This window comes from Clupea harengus, chromosome 3 (genome assembly GCF_900700415.2).
Source record: "Clupea harengus chromosome 3, Ch_v2.0.2, whole genome shotgun sequence".
Classification (NCBI taxonomy): Eukaryota; Metazoa; Chordata; class Actinopteri; order Clupeiformes; family Clupeidae; genus Clupea; species Clupea harengus.
The window spans coordinates 22,609,809-22,629,531 of NC_045154.1; the positions used below are offsets into that span (position 1 = coordinate 22,609,809).

The window sequence follows — 19,723 nt, forward strand, 5'->3', positions numbered from 1 at the left end:
TTCAATTTGTTCAGATGTCAGAGCCTGAGAAAGGAGAAGTGTGGAGAGAGAAGTTTTGGACTGGTAATGAGGAAAGCATTTACACTGCTCAACGTTTTCAGCCATTAGCGGGCCACTTTAAAGCTATCCCTTATTAATCTCTCCTTCCTGTAGAAAAGCAGGGTCTCACATGAAGTGATTTTTTTTTTTACCAGCAGAGGCAGTTTTTCAGAGTACAAGAGCACGGGGGTGGGGGGGTGGAGGTGCTATCAAATTACCCTACGTGATGCAGACAGCTCCATTGATCTAAGGCTTTCACGTTCACGTAATCCATCAATTTACAAGTTTGCACTGACACATTCATTATACCAAGAACAACAGAGGCACGGAATGCAATCTCCCAGTCTCTCAAGACATAATTACATCCTGAGCAACACGGTTTCTCTCTCAAAACAAGACTGGCACCTTGCTAATATGTCAGGTTACAACACAGCGATTCGTTCAACATCATTTCAATAATGGCAATGATGGTGCAGTCTCAACAGTCTTTGCGGATGCGGAGGAGCACTATGGCAGAAATAGTCATTTTTGTTCATGAGGGGCTACAGAGTGACCCGTTTTCCCTCCTTGCGTTAATGGCTACCCCAGGCTTCCCCACGTTCCACTAAGGCTATTAAAATGTCAAAGCCGAATCTTTACCCCATGCTGAGTGAGACAGGCCATTATCTGCACGTTACATTAGAATTTCATTTGCCTTTTTATGACATCCAATTCGATTGAGTCAAAAGTTAGAACAGCGCGAGATGTTTGCTTTTAATAAGTATCAGGCAGTACAAGAAGGCTCCATATTTAGATTGACTTCTGCTCCTTATAAGCAGTATATGACCCCAGGGCACTATATTCATGGGTTCTCTCTCCCTCTCTTCCTCTCTCTCTGTCTCTCCCTCTCCATCCATCTATTCATCTTTCTCGCTCCCTTACTCCTCAGAGACTCCACGTATATTTTGTAGCACTTGGCTCATTTAGAGCTATCCCTGAGCAAAAGCCTTGTGGCCAGAGACTCTCTCTGGGGAAGGGTAGCATCACTTGCCCCAGGCACCAAATTACCAGGCCGACATGTGCTCACAGTCGGCCTTGACGTCTTTCGGCCTGAGAAAACACACTGGGCTAATTTTCAGCTAGCCATCTGAGACTGTGAGGTTCTGTTCTTGGATTGTGTCACCAACCGCTCTGGTTGTTGTGAGCTAACAAGAAAGAAATATAGCTCATCCTCAGCCTCTCTAAATGAGTACCTCAGAGCTTTAGGATATACAGGCTGTAGCAGCCTGCTAAACAATTAGATGGGCCTGTTTAATTCCCACATTGATTTCTCCTCCAGCCATAACAGATTTTTTACAGCCATGGACTTTAATGCATTGCCTTGAGTTATGCTGAACAAAATGCTAACATTTTGTCTGTCTAGTCAATAAAATGATATGGTACACCTTCATTTCAACGATTTATTATTTATCATTACAACCTATAAAACTGAAGCGGTTAATGTGAAGGTAACTAGTTTAACATTGACCTAAGTATTCCATCATTAAGAGAATGAAAATGTACAAGGTGGACAACTAACTAAAGTATAATCGCACAGATGTAACGTAGAGATCGAAAAGAGGCAGGTAAACTAGAATAACCCTGCATCTTGTTACAAGTGATACCCTTAGGCAAGAATAATCTTATGCAAAAATCCTAATGAACATCCGCAATCAACATGGTTGAACGTACGTAAATGTAATCAATGCCTCGTGTGTGGTGAATTAAACAGTAGGAGGCCAAGTCAGCTGATTAATGCTGCGGCAAAGGAAATTATGAAGTAAAATATATGTGCTGGGATGTCAGCTCTTCACTTTAAAACAGCACTACAACTGCAGTGTAAATCACTAGTTGAAAACAGCCTTTCCCAGTGGATGCATAGTAAAATAGTGCTCCACCAAAGAATCATGTTCTGACTGTCTGCATGCATGAGGGCCAAAGGCTGAGCTGTGGGGTCTTAAGGCCAGGGTCCGGGGTGGGCTCCAGCGGCGCAGAGCCCAAGAACAGCAGCCTGAATACTGGCTACAACCCCAGGCCTGGAGTGGAGGATAACTCACTATTGGCCCAAATCCAAATTCTAGTGTTTATATGAACCCTCTGATGAAACATACAGTACTGTGGAAAGCATGGAATATTTTATATACTTTCCTTAAGATACAGACAATGATACATGATTCAATGTGAAATTTTAAATCAGACATTTGAGGATTTATATTAACGTGATCTCCTCTCCTGGTCCCCTTATCTCTGATAGCAGCCACACAATGGCATTCCATCAAGTGGTCAAAGCATACGTTTCCCATAATCCTCTCATTAGATTTTATAATTGGGAGGGAGGCATTGGTATGCAAATAATTGGAGTGGTTAACATATGAATTGAGGCCCTGTCGCTCATGGAGTGCCCCTGGCTCAAAACAAGCTGTCTCTTTTCAGGGGGACAGTATGACACACAGTACCCCGACCCCCCACCGCCCATCTTTTCATTTGCTTATCAAGCCAACCTGTTTTGCTCACTGTCAGCTGGGTTGCTCCCCTGAACACTGGTAGCAGCAGCTCCTTTTAAAAGAAACACTCCCTTGAAACAGTAGCGTTGGCAAACTTCCTAAGGCCGCACCGCAAAAACAGTGGATTTATTTCCATTTTTCAGTGTTTAAAATGGAATAAACCTTTCAGTGGGCAGTGTCTTCTCTGCCTTTGCCCCATTTAGCTAGATAATGGGGAGGCGAGGTTAATTTGATGTTTCCCACATAGTCAACAGCCCTTCCCTCTAAGGAAAACACATTGACATTCACTAAGCCCCATCCCCACCCTCACAAACAAAACCACATTCCCTGACTCGCAGCCACGCTCATGCTAATGGTTTTCAAGATATTTCAGAGGCGCGCGCTCTCTTTAGCATTCATCTGACGAGCTCACTGCTGTATTAAGGTGCCTCTCAAGAGCTGAACTAATACTCCGCAGCGTGAACTGGAAAATAGCTGTAAATCGCTGTCATCTTATCGTGAACTTGCTGCCATGAGACCAGCATAGCACCACTCATGATGCGCATACAAAAAAATATAACAGCCGGTGTGAATAATTAAAAGTAGGAATGGATATTGAATAAATAAAGCATAATATTATTGATGAACTGCTGATTTTACAGAGTAAATATATGCTATTTAAGAAAATAAGGAGAAGGATAAATACAATTTAGGAAATAAATACAACATAATGCATGAATTGCAGCAGCTCAAAGTAACAGGTGCATACAGATCTGTCCTGTACTAAAGGTGAGAATGTTGGCCAGTCTTTTTTAATATGACGTGCTTAAGAGCCCGTCCTTTTTCTTTCTGTTTGTAGCCAACTTTACAACTAAAGTCTCCCCTCATTTCCTCTCGTGATCTTGTTATCACCAAATGTAATCAAGGAGAGTTCCCTGGCTGGCCCTTCTCTGACTCCTGACTCGCCGAGCACTACATCAAAGGGCCGGATTAGCTCAATCAGTTTTAAAAGTCATTAACAGGAGATGCAGGGCAGACTGAGACTGGAGTGTTGAACTTGACCCTTCCTTGACGAAACGTCCCATAAGAATTCACTGAGTGGATGCTATCACAGTAGTCCACAATATCACTACTACTACTTCTTCACCGGGGGCGTATCATGTGAAGCTATACGCAGGACTTTTGAATGTCGTTGCACCTAATCCGATGTCTTAGCGAGTGTGGGTGCATGAGTATGCTAATGATGGCCCATTCTCATGATGATCAGAGGCCTCTTCATTATCATGAACATACAAGGCCATGCAGCCTAAAGAATGTCCAACAAGTCCCCTGTGGAATAAGTCTCCTGCGTAAGTCAGAAATGTCTGACAGTTGTATTTCATACTACTTGACAACACAGGTCACAGCTCTTTATGCCTGCTGCATTGAGTAGGCTACTTATTTTTTGCACTTCATTGTTATATATATTAATACTTACCACAGGAATTCTTGAATTTGAATGCACTTCCATCCCCTGGCCTCAGGAGACACTTTTAGCAAATTAGTCTGTGATGCCTTTTGAGAATTAGTCATGAGAAGCTGTGCTACTTCCAAGACCACTTGGTAACCATGGTAATGGGTCTTTTTGCAGAAATCCATTTCTTCTGTCATGACGACCTTTTCATCACAAAAATGAGCATGGCAAGAAGAAAGACAAAAAGGTGATAGACCCTTCCCCCACTCCACAAGAAAGCTTGCGAGAAGAAAGATTCAGCTAATCTCTGGTTTCTCAGAGGGGGGAGAGAAAAAAAGGCGACAATCTCCTGTTAAGAATTTTGTTAACTTAATCACAAGGAAAGGACGGCTTGATGAAAGCAGCTTATTTCACTCCTAAATCTCTCAACAAGAGCGAGAATCAAATGAGTTTCTCTTCAGAGTGTTTAAAAACTTAGATTTGACCTAAATGAAACTCTTAAAGTACTAATGGGGGTTTGAAACACAGTGATATGGGATGCTTTGTTTCTGAATGCCCCCCTTCGCCCCTCCTGGCATCAGGATGTTATTGTAAGGGATGGCAGCCTGAGAGGAGACATACAGTTAACCTCACGGTCAAAATATCTGATCTGTCACTAAGCCCTTTCATGCAAACATGTGAGGTCATCCAGCGCCATTGGCCAGGTCACTCCAGTACCATCCTAAATCAATGGCCATTGTGTCCTGGGCTTTGGGATGTGCTGATGGTCAGCACTGGGCCTTTCGGCAATCTGGCCTCGCCATTGTGCCACCGGTGAGTCTCCCGGCTGCAGAAGTTTCCTCATTCCCATCTGACTACAATACGACTCTCTCTCTCAAAAAAATAAAATAAACTTACACAGACTTTTCAGCGTACTGCCTGCTGATTTAATTAATTTATGCTGAGCACCGTCCTCCTAAAGGCATGGATTACTAGACACCCAACCAACAGAATATCGCTGCTGATATGTAGGTTGTGTCGTGCAATTCAAAATGTGCAAGAAACACGATTTGACTAAACAAATTATAAAATATATTGGATACATAGGTTAGGCACTTTCCAAGCCTTATGGACAGGTTACATGCACAAAATCGCAGTAGTAGTTTGGCGCATGTATTAAGACACACAAAATCAGCCATCGGAAGTGGCAGGCTGTCCTCCTTCTTTGCATAATGAAAGCGACATGGCGCAGGTGTTGAAAAAACAGCGCTCAAGTGACACGAGAGAGGAGCCCGCACCTGGGCCACACGCTAAAAGCTAGAAAATTCAAAGTGATGACTCACTCACACAGGCACACATGGCTCTGCCGGTCACCTGGGTTACAGAGAAAAGCTTTTCATGATTGGTGGCAAATGTCAGGTCACAAAACAAGCAGTATGTATGTTCAGTTTGTATCATTTTGTGGTCAATAACTTTTCACAGCACCTTTATGAAAACCACTATGCTCAATGCTATTGAGTTTCCTGATCACCTGCTGAGCGCCTTAGCTTGCCGTGACCAATATGTGCATCAAGTGGACTGGAGAATGATGTGGCAAACCCCTCGACAACTACTTCCACAAAAAAACAATCTCTGTGAGAAAGTTCTGTGAGAACGTTTCCTTGAGGGTGGGCTAGATTGGGTGGATGGGGGGTGGGCGAGTAAGGTGGAGGGTGGAGGATGGAGGGTGGGGGAGGCGGCTGCCGTGTAGACAGAGTTTTGTTGTGAAGTCCCCAGCACTGCGGCATTCACAGGCCTCACACAAAAGCCTTTCTACGCCTGTCTCACAGCTCCACCTGCGCTCTTCAAAAAGGAGGTAGCATTGGAGGAGGTCCCCTGCACCCCCCTGCCCCCCCTGCCCCCCCCTGCCCCGAGACCCCACTCCACTCGCCCACAATCAAGTGAACAGTACACCACCCCGGTCCCAGGAAACGCAATCAGAGAGGTTTCGCGAGGGCCGTGCTCCTCCTCAAAACCCTCCATTGTGCTGGGCAGGCTCTAGTCCGGCCAAGAGCAGGTCTATATGTAACACTGTAACACTGCCCTCCTCCCAGCCCCACTTTGTTTCCATTGTGTCGGCCACGGAGGACAAATCAGGTTCCCTGCCTGAGCCCAGTGAGGGGGGGGGGGGGGGGAGGGGGGAATTAAATAGTATTACTCGTGAGCAGGTGGGTGGGTAGGTAGTTAGTGACAGTTTTTACACGTCTCTTTTTTTTCTTTCGTGTGTCTTTTTTGCTTCTATAGGGTGAATATTTGAGATGAGCTGAGCTGACAACATTTTGATTAAAATGTGCAAATCACGATTCTTGAAGAATGATAAGACCCTTATGCTACAAGACTTGTGGTCACAGTAGGATGGTCGCCTACACAAACAAGTAGTGCACACAGCAAAACAGTAAACTGCACACAAGGAAGTTGCGATGTAACTGGGCAACTCACTGCACTCCACTCCTTCCTTCCCCATTCAGCCACAGCAGGTGAATACTAATTATTTCCCCTTTACTGCTCACCAAAAGCACCGGCCATCCAATTCTAGACAGAGAGACGACAAACAATGCGTCTTTCAAAGTGTGAGAAAATCAAATCAGGGCTTTTGTTGCAGGGGCCGCGAGGGAAGGCGGGGCACGGGATCAGCCCTGACCTCCTCGTGGCATCATCCCGCCAGCATGCAGGCAAGGAGAAAAACAAGAACCCCCCAGGTTTTCTTTGGAGTAACCACCAGGCTTAATGAAATTGTGATGACCTTACAGCAATGTGTATAAAAACAGGCAATGCTATTTGGTGTGATTTACACGTATATACTTCATTCTTATTATATGTATCTTGGTTTCAATAATCTTTCATGTGGACATCAAGGTGGGACTGAGCACGTAAATCTGGTGATAGTAAAACGTCGAAATAAGGAAATTGTTTTTGGTTGATCTGCGATTACATTTGCCTAAGCAAAGCCCTGTTTACTTCTCAACTGGATGAATGACAATTCTGCTGTTCATATGCTAATCACTACAAACAGTCCACAGAAAGTAACAATCCTTTCAAGACAGACCTGAGTAAACTATCATTTGAATTGCAAAAAAGTTCCACATACTCCAGAATCTCACCCCCCGTTTGCTTAGGGGCTAATTTCCAGACTACTTTGAAGTAATAAATCTTATTAGCCTCAAAATAACAAGGGTTTAAATTGATTAGTGATTGTTATCAGACTTGAGTAGATCAAATGATGATAATGAACATGAGATAAAGGCACAAAGATGATAATAAAGTGATAATAATAAGTCAAGCTCATTTCAGTCTTCTTACATTAACTTCATGCGTTCTGTCAGTATTTAAGCTGTTCCTACGGCAACACACACGGCAACCCTCTCAGCACATAGCTGTCAAATATCTGATGGATTGTGGAACAAAGAACTTGAATGCCAGAGCTCACTGACCACTGTCTGTCCATTAAGTAGTGCGCCTACCTACCCCCCTGCACAGCTCACTGACCACTGTCTGTCCATTAAGTAGTGTGCCTACCTACCTCTCTGCACAGCTCACTGACAGTCCAAACCATCGCAGAGTCCATGAAGAGTTCACTGGAAGGCTCTCTGGTGAATGTGTGGGCTCAGTAAATTAAGGTCTCTGGAGCAATGGTCAGTGGAATGGAACACGGCGCGCAGTGCACTGTCCACGCATCAATGTTTGTACGATACAATGACATGTACAGTACAATATGGTGTATGTAGTCTCACACTGTTATTGGATGTCTTATTAAATGTCCTTGTGCAAACCTGATTCATCAAAATGAAAAAAAGGATTACATGTAGATTCTACATTTGTTCATTTCAATGAAGCCAGACCGTAAGTAGGCTTGACATGTGTTGTGCAACAGAGTTGAGCACTTAAACACAAGTGTCCGAAAATCACAGTGCGCTGTGTTGACTCCCCTAACCTACAGCACTGTACAAATGTTTGCACACTAGCGTGATGAGCAAATGGCCGGCAAATGCAGAAGAGCGTTGAAATGTTTGCTAATGGCGGCATCAACCCATAATGGCCTCCATGCCATAATCTTCCAGCCATGCCCTATAATAGAGGTCAGCAGCACAGCTGGACAGATTTGGGTTTTTCGCGGCGACAGGGAATGGGGTCATCTAGCACCCTCAGTCTAAGGCCAGCCGCTGTGCACTAGTCAGACTCACTTACTAAAGCCTGAGTGTTCAGCCTGAGTGTTCAACAGGGCATACAGGGATGGAGACAGCCAGCACACTGACTCCATGGCCTAGTATTAATGTTAGCCAGGCCAACCCAGATATAATTTTAAAGCCAGCAATTCAAGCATGAGATAGAAGGCACACTCAGCCATCTCAAACCCTTCGTGCAAGTGGAGCGCGTGTAAAAAGCAAACAGTCCAATTCAAAGGCTGTTAATGCATTAGGATGCATTAAGGGACATATACATTTAGCTTAAATTATCTTTCTTTCAGATCATCAGATTTTATCAGTTTAAACCATATGGCAAATACATTATGTACTGGGTATGTCATACAAGAACCTATGCATTCAGTTGTTGCACTGTGTGAGACTGACAGCTCCAGGCATCGCCTCGGTGCATCCAGCTCCAGAGAGCTCCTCTGCAAATCCAGGTGTGGACAAGGAGACTTTCATACCGCCATTAAAATTCAGACTGAAAGAGCCGACTTGGCCTTCGACCGTGACTCGAGATTAATGACCATATCAATCACCCCAGTCCTCTCCACGCTGTTTACAAATAGACAGCGGAGAGAGGCCGTGAATTGAGAAGCGGACCATATATTCCGTCGAATGTGTCAATACGCTGCCAAATCGGATTCGTTCCGAGACTTGTTGCGATTACTTGTGATGTTATGGTGCCTCTCACAGTCCCATAAGGCTTGTTTCATTTGGTTGTGAGGTTGTGGACAGGCATAAAGACACAATGAGGGACAGTGACTGCTGGATGTATTGGCGGACAGATGACTAATAGTGAAAAAAGACACTGTGAGAAACATGCAGGCTGTGACAGAGAGTGTGAGAGAGAGAGTGAGAGAGAGAGAGAGTGAGTGAGAGAGAGAGTGAGAGAGAGAGTGAGAGAGAGAGAGAGAAAGAAAGAAGGGAAAGACATGAGACTCCCAATGCGAACCGGCATCCCTTGGCCACATCTCTCCATCTGTTCGGTGGTTCATTAAAGCCAACTGTACCGCCCAGCCACCAGCCAGCCCTGGGAGCCCAGAGAGGGGCGTCTGGCACAGCTTCCCCATCGAGGTGGGTGGCTTTCCCCCTCCATAACTCCTAGCCTCTTCAGAGGAGAGAGACCATATCAAAGCCTCAGCCGAACCTCGCCACCATCTTTCCATCCATTCATCCATGCCTTAACCCTTTTGAGGGGGGGGGGGGGGGAGAGAAGGGACTGCATGAAGCTAACGTTCCATCTGCTAGCTTTGTGTTTGTTCGTGTGACGGCTGATCCCACACATACTGGGGTAATCATATTGCCTTCTCACCTGCCGAGAGCAACCTGCCTCCGCACCCGGCTACGGCTAATCCACTCTGCAAGGAAGCTACGCTATAGAACTCGCCGGGTTACACGCCCGCTCATGCGTATTCCAGGCGTATGCTTTATCAACGAGACTTCCCTCTTAAGGGGCTCATGGAGAAAAGCAAGCAGCCAAGAGAGCATGGAAAAGGTCAATATGAATTTGCTGGCTCCTTGTGTTGATTATGTAAATTGAAGTCTGACTTTGAGTGCGCTGTATTTTTGGTGTTGGCTGAACGGAGTCTTTCAAGCTTAAAATCACATTGGGGGGGGAAATGACTTTGAGTAAGTGCATGAGGGCCAAAGAGTGATTGAGGCACTGTATGAAATGTTGTCTATTTTCAAGTTTAAATCCACAAAGAATTACTTCTGTTAAAACCATTAAAAACAAGTCATTGCAACTCACTGATTTTTGAATGGAATTTCCAGTGTGATGTGACCTTACTAGAGCAAATCCACTTTAAAGAATAAGCCTGAAAGAAATCAGCAGTCAAAATGAAAAATTTTAACAACAAAGAGTTCCAATACCAATTCAACATCACACCTTCACCCCAAATAAAACACAGTTCATTTGTTCTATAAGTAAATGAATAAGTAAATCAATTCATGTATTTGACTAATGCTTTTATCTCTAGCTTTGTAGGATCACTGTCCCATGAAACTCTGGGCCAACCTCCCTATCATTAACAAAACACACATACACAAACCTCAACCAACAGCTGAGCTCAAAACACACACAAAGACTTTGAAAAAAGGCTCCTGAGGTAAACATCAACTCTGGGGGCGGTTCTACTGTGACCAACTCTGAATGTGGGAACGAACAAAGCCTTTCCACCTGAATGTTTATTAAACTGCCGCATCAGACTGCAGACCCTACCCACTAACATTTCTCTCCATCCCTCTCTCTTTCTCTTTTGTCTCCCCCCTCTCTCTCTCTTTCTCTCTCTCTCTCTCCCTTTTCTCTCAAAAGTGTGGACTCAGCCAGTCTGTACAGCAGTATTGAGCACCATGCGCAGAGCCCACCATGAGGGGGAAATAAAAGAGTTTAAAGTCTCATAGTCCTGAGACTGTCAATTGCTTTACTACATTTCGATCCAGGCCTGGGAAATTCTCTGAAAAAAAGCAATATTTTCACAGCGTCTTTATGCTCTAATTTCATCGACGGGAAACTGGCAACGAGCGAAGTCTGTCGCTCGTGAACTAACGCTAACTTAATAACTTGGCAAAATCATTTTCAAAATCAATACCATGAGCAAAATCCTAAGTGCAAACAAGGGTGGGTCAGCACAATGCTGCCACACACCACACAATAGCTTTAGCTTGTACACGATGGACTTTGTTCATTGCTTGTTGCTTTGCTCATTGCCTGTTAATGAAAATAGGGTCCATGGACTGGGCCAAGTGTCAGTGTGAGGCTCGTCCCATCATATGAAAATGGACATACTGTTTATCATATCATTGGAATATCTTTAGAATACACAACTATGTGAACCCCAAAACTTTGTACAGAACGCACAGGCAGTGATGCTCCGTGAAATGATAGCAGAGGGACCCAGAGCCTGAGAGGCTCAGAACCTTGACAGTTTTTTTTTAAATACAGCACTGGTAACTAGGAGGGAGAAAGAGGAGTTTTTGTCCAGGGAGTATCAATTCATTTTCATGTGAAAGTATTAATTCCTCATGCGTGAAATCACACAGGGAAGTTTTGTAAATTCCATTCCATTTACGTGCTATGCTAATGTCATGGGGAATGGTAACCCACTAAAAAAATCTTAGAGATGAGTGGTTTTCATTCAGACTCAACATGCCTTTTTACATGCTTGAACTGAATGACTTGAAGACCAAAAATGGAGAACTATTGTAAAAGCATTGCTTGATTGCTTTCATACACCTGATGTATGAAAATCCCCATCGTAGCCTATGCTATAGTGGCTCCAAGGCGAACAGGTTTAGAGGTCAGTCAGCAACACTGATCCACTAGCTTACCTCAGGAGCAGATCTAGTTTCCACACCTGTCTTCCACTGCTTGTCCTCCACTTGACCTCTGAGCTGGACACGGCTACCTAAAACACAAATACAACAGCACAGAGGTAAGATTTAGATACGTTTTGTTATAACATAGAGACTATGAAGCACATTAGGGATAGTACGACATCAACAATTAAAATAGTCGAGAGATAGGGTACATTTTTTTAATCTACATTTATAAGACACATTGAAATACCTGACTTTTTAAGTGATTTTATATAGAAAGCCTACCAGATGACTATGCACTATGATCAAACACACGTGACTTCAGCATTGTTCAAATTAGCTTGTTGTGGGACAAAACCATTAGATGTTGTAGGAGGTTTTTGGTGAATGATACAAAGTGCTTCTTTTTGGTTTGTAAAAATAAAGCATAAGTGAGCTGTGTAATATTCCATCCCAGCTCTCATAACAATCAACGACAACTATCAGGGGTACACAAGGAATAAATGAACCCTGAAATGTATGAACACGCACAACGTGTTTTTGCCATGGCATTGACATTTGTTTCTCAAGATGAACGTAACGCTTCAGGATGCCGCATGAGGTATGTTCTGCATGCATAGTGACTTTGCTCTGATTCAGGCAAATCCCCTGTCAAAAGCCCCCCTCTTAACTATTCAGATACCATCCATTCCATCAGGGAATTTCCACACGATCCATATTTCAAGCTGTATAATCTATGCTAAACCACTATCCATGGCACTTTAATCAGGCACTGACATATAGTGAGCGAGGAAAAACTGACCAAAGAATGCTTTTGATACATGGACCAGTAATTCAACCTGACATACCAGGCATTGTGGCAATCTATGGTAGAAAAAATGTGTGGAAAAGGTGTGTGTGTGTGTCTGTGTCTGTGTGTGTGTCTGTGTGTGTATGTGTGTGTGTGTGTGTGTGTGTGTGTGTGTGTGTGTGTGTGTGTGTGTGTGTGTGTGTGTGTGTGTGTGTGTGTGTGTGTGTGTGGTCTCCTGTGGGACTAGCCTTGTCTACGAGGGAAAACCTGCTACATCAGTAAAAGCTGTTCACTGCTGCTCTCACAGGCTCCCCGCTAAAATGGCTGTGTCACCATACACACAGAGACACCAGGTGAAATCGATGCAAGAAATGATTGAAGTAGCCAATCTTTTGTGCTTCCAGCGAGGCTTACCAACCTCAGGGAACAGCGTAAATAAGAGAAGGGAAAAGCCTCAGATAAACACAACCAATTCCACACCTGAGCAAGAGGTCCTTTCCTCCCTCTATCATAAAAACAAAGCGTAAAGTAATATCGCAATTTAAAACATGTCCAAGCGTCAATATCTGCGAGTTTCATCTGGGAACTACAAGCCATACATTACAAACCACAGCATGGATACTTAGATTTACACACTCTTTATCTGTAACCCTGATCAGCATGCAGCCCTTGTGCTGCTGAGCAAAATGGCATCAGCAGCTCTCTGTGTTGGGTGAAGGAGAGAGGCTACAAGTCAGACATTTTATCCCCTTACCACAAGTCCACCTTTCATAGCAGACATCTAATTAGTTGCCCGAGGCCACAGCTAAAGAGATCAACACGACGATTTCACCCAGAGAGAGTAAAACACGATGAAATGGAGCTATCAAATGTGACTCGTGTTAAATGAAGAGCAGGGCTCCGAACTTGCTGTGTCTTATCTTCGCTGGGAAGGATTTTCCTATAGTATTAACCTGAGTTTAACAAAGCTTTGCTTGCTTTTATCGAAAAGGGCATGTATTCTTGCAAACATAAAGCAGCGATGGATGCACACGATGTGCCTGGTTTGTTTGAAAACCAGTTATCAAAGTCCAGCCATGGAGTGCATAGTAATGGATGGGTTGAGACTCAGGAGAGAATAGACATGTATGAATGATTTATGCTGAAGAAGGTCATAAAGCTTTCATTCATTTGGTGGTTAATGTATAGGTTGCATGCCATCTTCTTACTGTAAACTCTTTGTGTGGCCATTAGGTTTCAGGCAACGGTAAATTGTATGCACCACCCCACACATATACCTGAGTATGTAACGCTATGATGTATTTTCTGAGTGCCAGCTCTCTCTCATGAAATCCCTCATTAGAGGTAAACGCGCAATCCGTGCGGTTGTTAGCAACAGCTGTTTCTCTCGCTAAGCCGCCAATGCCCAATTTTCTCAAGGGGACCAAACTACTGGGCTAAGCCCCTAGTTGCTACCATGGCAATAAGTCAGACAGAGATGCTGGTGGAGGTCGGAGTCTCTATCAGCATGCGGAGTTGCCACACGTACGGGGCTAAATGTTTTATGAAGTGTGTGCATGGACTCAGAGTCCCCACGGAATTATCAGAATAGAATGATTTTTAAATGTTCTCACGTTCACAGACTTCATCATATTACCGGACTGCACTAGATAGTCCACATTTAACCATACTGCACATTTCAATACAACACACATCAATGACATGCTGGATAGCAGGATACAGATTATTTTAAATCGGATGAAACAGGCGCGTATTATAGTAGGCTAAATTAAAAAGGCTTCCTGCGATAATTTTACACGCATGTGAAATAAAAGAACACTTGGCTTCAAAGACCGTTCCAGAGAAAAGAAAAACACCCGCTCATTAATGGAAAAATAGACATGTTAATTAGTTTCAACTAAAGCATATCAATTAATGAACTGAGCCGGGACTAAGATCAGGAATTAAAGCAGAAACGCATCATAAAATATAAACTAATTAAGTAGACCCGAGACGAGTAATAGCCTTCTCTGATAAGTTCACCCTTACTTGCAGGAGACGCTTAAAGAACGCAACTTATGACCTCTTGGCAGAAGAGACGACTCGAGCGGCTTGCGCGTGCACCTGCCAGAGCATGGCATTTTACCAGCTTCCATCAAAACAGCAGACTACAGGTATTACAAACTGCACTGCGATGTTTTACGTCTATAACAAAACTTACCGGAGTTCGATGCAAGCAGCGTAACAGTATCCAAGTATCCAAGATTTTTTTTTAGCGAGGTTTTTAGGTCCACATGTTTACGACCCTTAGGTATCTAACTTTGTGGAGTTAACGATGTGATTCGCGCTGCCCTGTGACAGTATGACGGGGTAGTCGTTTCATTCAGGCATACAAACACCCAGTCAGGCCGCTCCACCCAGACCCTCCCTCTGGGCTCCCCTCTCACAGCGAGATTAAAACAACCTATTGTCTCTGGACAATAAGGGTTAAACATTTCCTCATATCATGTGTGCACGGGTAGACACCCTACATGTTTCCAGCATCATGGTTATGTGTCTTTGTTTTTTTACTCTTTCTTCCCAACGCAAAACAAAACAACAACAAAACCAAGTGAAAATGTCATATAATCATTTCTCAACTTTTCACATGGCACACTTCTCTGAAATGCACAAGCAGTCTAACCCAATGGAATACTGGTAGATTTTATGCAATCTAGTTGCAAATTTCAGTGGGACTTTGACTTACACTCGTACCCAGCTGTGCTAGTAGACACTAGATCCGGTCTGCAGTCGGAAGTACCTTTCAAACACTCTGGAACCTGCCTCAGGCTTAAGCATTTAGAAGACTTCCGTTCCCACACACCCACCACTACAGTAGTCTCCAATGGAGCGGTAACCCACCTTCAGTAACCCACTCAACAGATGGCCCACGAATTCAATCCAGCTGATACGCTGCACAGGAAGTTTGTTTATTGCTGACTTCTAGCTGGTATTATTGCCACCATTAGAAAAGACTGATGTGAAAAAGCCCTTTGACGTCCGTTAGCTATGGTTGCACCGCACAACAATGGCCAGAGCTCCCCCTTTGAAAGTGTCACTATTCTCTCTGACTTGCCTGGAATAATACACCCTTTACACAAAAGCACAGAAAATGTAACATAATCTCCCTCAATGCACATTGTCCATCGGCAAAGACAATGATTTGAGCTGAGATCTACTAGCCTCCTATAACTTTTGTTTTGGTTTTTTTCTCTCCCAGATTTCCGTTTCCCTTTTGGGTTTTGCACCTCTGGAGCAGCTTGATAGTGCTCTGCTGGGCTGGAAGCACAAGCCACAGACCACTGAGTGCACCGCAGTGGCCAGTGCGCAGAGCGAACATGCTCAATGACTTCATTACATGGCCAGTGTTGCATGCCGCTTCATGCCATCGAGTCCCCGTGGAACCAGAACATGTGGTCGTGAGCTTGTGAGAACACCACGGGACTCGCAGAACCCTGAAGGCCCCATTGCTCATCTTTGACAGCAACTGACCACTAATGCAGAGGATCCTATCGCACCGTGACGTGTATCAAAGTCTTTATTAATCTAATGCATGCATACATCTCCACGCCTCATCTAGCTTCAGCAAAGCTGATTATTGGTGACTTTCCCAAACAATGGCCAATATGAGTAATCCCGGTGATGAGTGATTGTTATGAGGTATGGATTGTAATGTGAAAGGAATGGAGCAGCCCATATTTCATAGAGGGGGCGAGGGGCGTGATTGACCAGGTCTAATGGCCATCATTTCAGCACAGTGGCTCTGTTCAGTTGACACACTAGGTGCTCCCCGACGGGCCATTCCAATCTCAGACACACACTGCGCACACACACACTGCGCCGGGACAGCCACCCTCTGTGGGCTTTGTGCGGGCGGCCATGAAAGCCACATACTTCAATGGCAACTTTCCTACTGCAACAAAGTTCAGGCTGAGATCCACAAGGCCCCTCTATATGGGACTGACACATTAGAGAGAGTGTGTGTGTGTGTGTGTGTGTGTGTGTGTGTGTGTGTGTGTGTGTGTGTGTGTGTGTGTGTGTGTGTGTGTGTGTGGCAGAGAGAGAGGCAGAAAGAGAGACTCTGATGGGGTTCTCTATTCAAAGAGTTGAATGGGGGGTGCAATGCTGAGAGTGAAAGAGAGAATAAGAGATTGAATTCTCTCAAGGGCGTTGGAGTAGGTGGCGATGGGGGCATAACTCCTGAAATACTTTACTGTTGCCCATGAAAACCAACTAAGCAGGGTTAGCGATGGAGGGGTGATTGTTTTCCTGTTGTCTTGTTGTCAAGGTCCACAAACTAGATACAGCTTTGTGCACACACTTAGCAGTATCTCTTTAAAGGATGATCATTCATAGTCTTCAAAAGCATTCTCTCTTTTGATTTGGCTGAACAATCAATGTTCTGCTAATGCATTGAGCATGGCTGTTTGCTCGAGCCCATTATTGAGTCCAAACGCATAACTGAGTTCATGTAGTAGGACCCTAGGAAAAAACACATTCCAACAGCACGCTTGTCACAGGCTTAAGTTTAGTAATTTTAGTTTAGTAAAGCCAGTATTCAATATATCTGTTTTTGCTTGCCTCTGTTTCACTTGCTCTGAGGGCTTCACTGGGGCTGAATATAGGTTAATTTGAGTGGGAGTATGGGAGCACTTATCAATATAGCCAATCAAACGCATGTCTTCAAATTAACACTATGCCTCAGCAGGGATTTGTAGGCTCAGTTTAAGAACCACATCTTGCAATTTGAGACACCCCACCCCCCTTCCATACACACACCCTTGACATGGCAGCTTGAATATGGCTCAGGCTCGGAGTAAAGTGAAAACAATTATCCAGCGCTTAAGGAGAAATTTACATGAGTTTTCGCCGGGAGCTGAAAGTGAGGACGAGGGGGTCAGACCGACCCCTCAGCTTTTTGTCAGTCTAAATAGTGGTCTGGGCCCACCCCTACTCCCTTCACAGCAACATCTCCCAGGCCAGAGTGATCGCCTCCGTTTCCATGGTGGTGTGGGGGAGTCACACGCCCAGAGAGACAGAGAGAGAGAGCGAGAGAGAGAGAGAGAGAGAGAGAGAGAGGGAGAGGGAGAGGAAGAGGGTGAAAGAGAGAGAGAGGAAGAGATGTGGGGGAGGAAGAGCAGGAGAGTGGAGAACAAATAAAGACGGAAGAGCAAGGGTAAAAGAAAGAGAGGGGGTAAAAAAGAAAGAGAGAGAGAGAGAGAAAGAGAAGGAAGGATAGAGAGAGAGTAAAAGAGAGAGACAGGGATAAGTGCCACACCATTCAAAGCACATGTATTCTTTTGAGAAGCCGATATACCACCCACAGCACAGCCTTTCAGCGGGCTAAGAGCCTGAGCCGCCCTGCATCGTATTTCACCTCAACTCAAAGGGGCCAAGTTAACAAGATATCCAACAACGGCCTCAGTTCGTTTTCCATCAAAGGTCACTGGACAAGCTAAAGCACTTCACAGGCTTCCGTTGGTGCAGAGCATTCTTCTCGTCATTTCTGTTTCACATAAAAGAACACAAAATTCAACCGAACAAAAGAAATATGGCATACACCTCTGTGTACCCAGGTGCTTGCATTTCTGCCCACTGCCATGTTGACATTCTGAAAGCTGTCCCTTTAATGTAGTGGTAAATAAACAGGAGCCTACTCCTCAGAGACCTGGTGATTTGCCAAAAAACGTCAGATGCACATTCACATGTTAATGCCATGAGAGACTTCAATGGCCCCAGCCGCACCCTTCACAGAGGGGCTTGTGTCTTTGATGTGTCTTTGACTCTGGTAATAATATTATTCTAAGATCATTCTGAATTAATAATGCCTTGCTTAATTAATGCATTGCTGATAATAACCTCTACCAGTTTTGACTATCCATCCATGTGATCCGCTTTTGATTTATCATTACAAAAAATAGAACTACTGGGTTGAAATTACCTTCATGAAATTTAGTCTGGATTTTAAGGTTCAACAGCTCCTCATCCTGCAGTGCCATCGTAACAACAGAGATGAAAGCAAACTGTAGATATGCTGTTTTTTTGTAAAGGCTGGCACCAGACTTGTTGCTAAGCACTGTGAATGGGCAGCTCATAGCTGCACGTGTAGACAGGCAACATCCTTCACCGAAGGCAATACAGATTTTTATTGGATTGTCGTGTTGATGCAGACTATGTAAATACTTGATCAAATAGGACAACTCCCCTAAGGTGGCTGCCATCCATGCTTCTACCCCTGTTTAATACAATAAGGCTAACCGCTCCTAGAACGTCCTATCAAAACCCTGCTGGCAGCCTGAACCAAACTGACTGCACATGCTGCTCTGCTGTTAGACGTCACTTTCACAGTAGGCTTGAAATTAACCGTCTCTATCGGGCACTTGTCTCTTTGGAAGCTGACATGGGCAACACATGCAGAGCACACGTTGCTGTCAACACACACACACACACACACACACACACACACACACACACACACACACACACAGTAAAACACTGTAAGATACAGATAGAATAGATAACATGAAGTGAAGTACTTCTTGTAGTAGACAAAAAGCAAGCAGAAAACAAATGTCTTGGTATCCTGCTGGTGATAGCTGATAGCGTGTCACTTCAGTGAAAGGAGACCCCGCGTGAAAGTGCCTCTTCCTCTGTTGATAAGCAGTGAAAGTGTGAGGCTGAGAATGACTGGGGGCCGTATGAGAGCATGAGCTCCCCCTACATTCACAGCTCACAGCTCCAGTCAGACAGGATGGAATCAGCTTAGCACTGAACCTTAAATAAGGTCACCATCAGCCAGGGCTCTGCCATGTACTGCCACGGTATCTGGGATTCTAGTCTACACACGCGCACACATAAGAACACAGATCCTCCTGAAATCCCCCATTCTAGAAATGAAATGCATCCACTATCTACCGCAGCCAAAATCCCCATGGGAGGAGAAAATCAGCTCCATCTCTCTGTGTTTGCTAATGGCCATCTACACAAGCTTGCAACAGACCTATTGCCAAAATTCCACATCTGCTGCACGGTTCCCTTTTATGGCGAGATGAATTGGACAGATCAAGCTTTGAGAGGACATTTTGTGAATCTCACGTATGCGTGCACATAATGCATATTCACAAGGTTCTAATGTATTGTGTGCATTGAGCTCAATGATCATTTGTTATCTGTGCGTGTGTGTGTCTGTGTGTCTGTGTGTGTGTGTGTGTGTGTGTGTGTGTGTGTGTGTGTGTGTGTTTTCCTGCCCACACATGGAGGTCTTTGGTCTGCACCAGTGTTTGTAATAGGCCACTTTCATTCGCTGTGACATTCTTCATCTCGCTCTATCTCTTGGCTAATCTGTCTTGCTTTAGCTCCCTTTTGTTTCAACTCTCTTTCACACACAGATTCTCTCTCT

General features: G+C 44.4%; 1 protein-coding gene across 17 annotated transcripts in view; it reads right to left on the minus strand.

Annotated features, from left to right (window-relative positions):
* Positions 1-19,723, minus strand: part of nrcamb (neuronal cell adhesion molecule b) — a 68,484-nt gene that overhangs the window by 26,096 nt on the left and 22,665 nt on the right. For 16 of the 17 annotated variants that reach the window (XM_031564985.2, XM_031564977.2, XM_031564981.2 and 13 more), the window contains exon 2: positions 11,529-11,605. The gene's annotated coding sequence lies outside the window, so the exon portion shown is untranslated. Of the gene's footprint in view, positions 1-9,948; positions 10,035-11,528; positions 11,606-19,723 lie in introns of those variants that run through there. The other variant, XM_031564978.2, reaches the window with a different exon arrangement.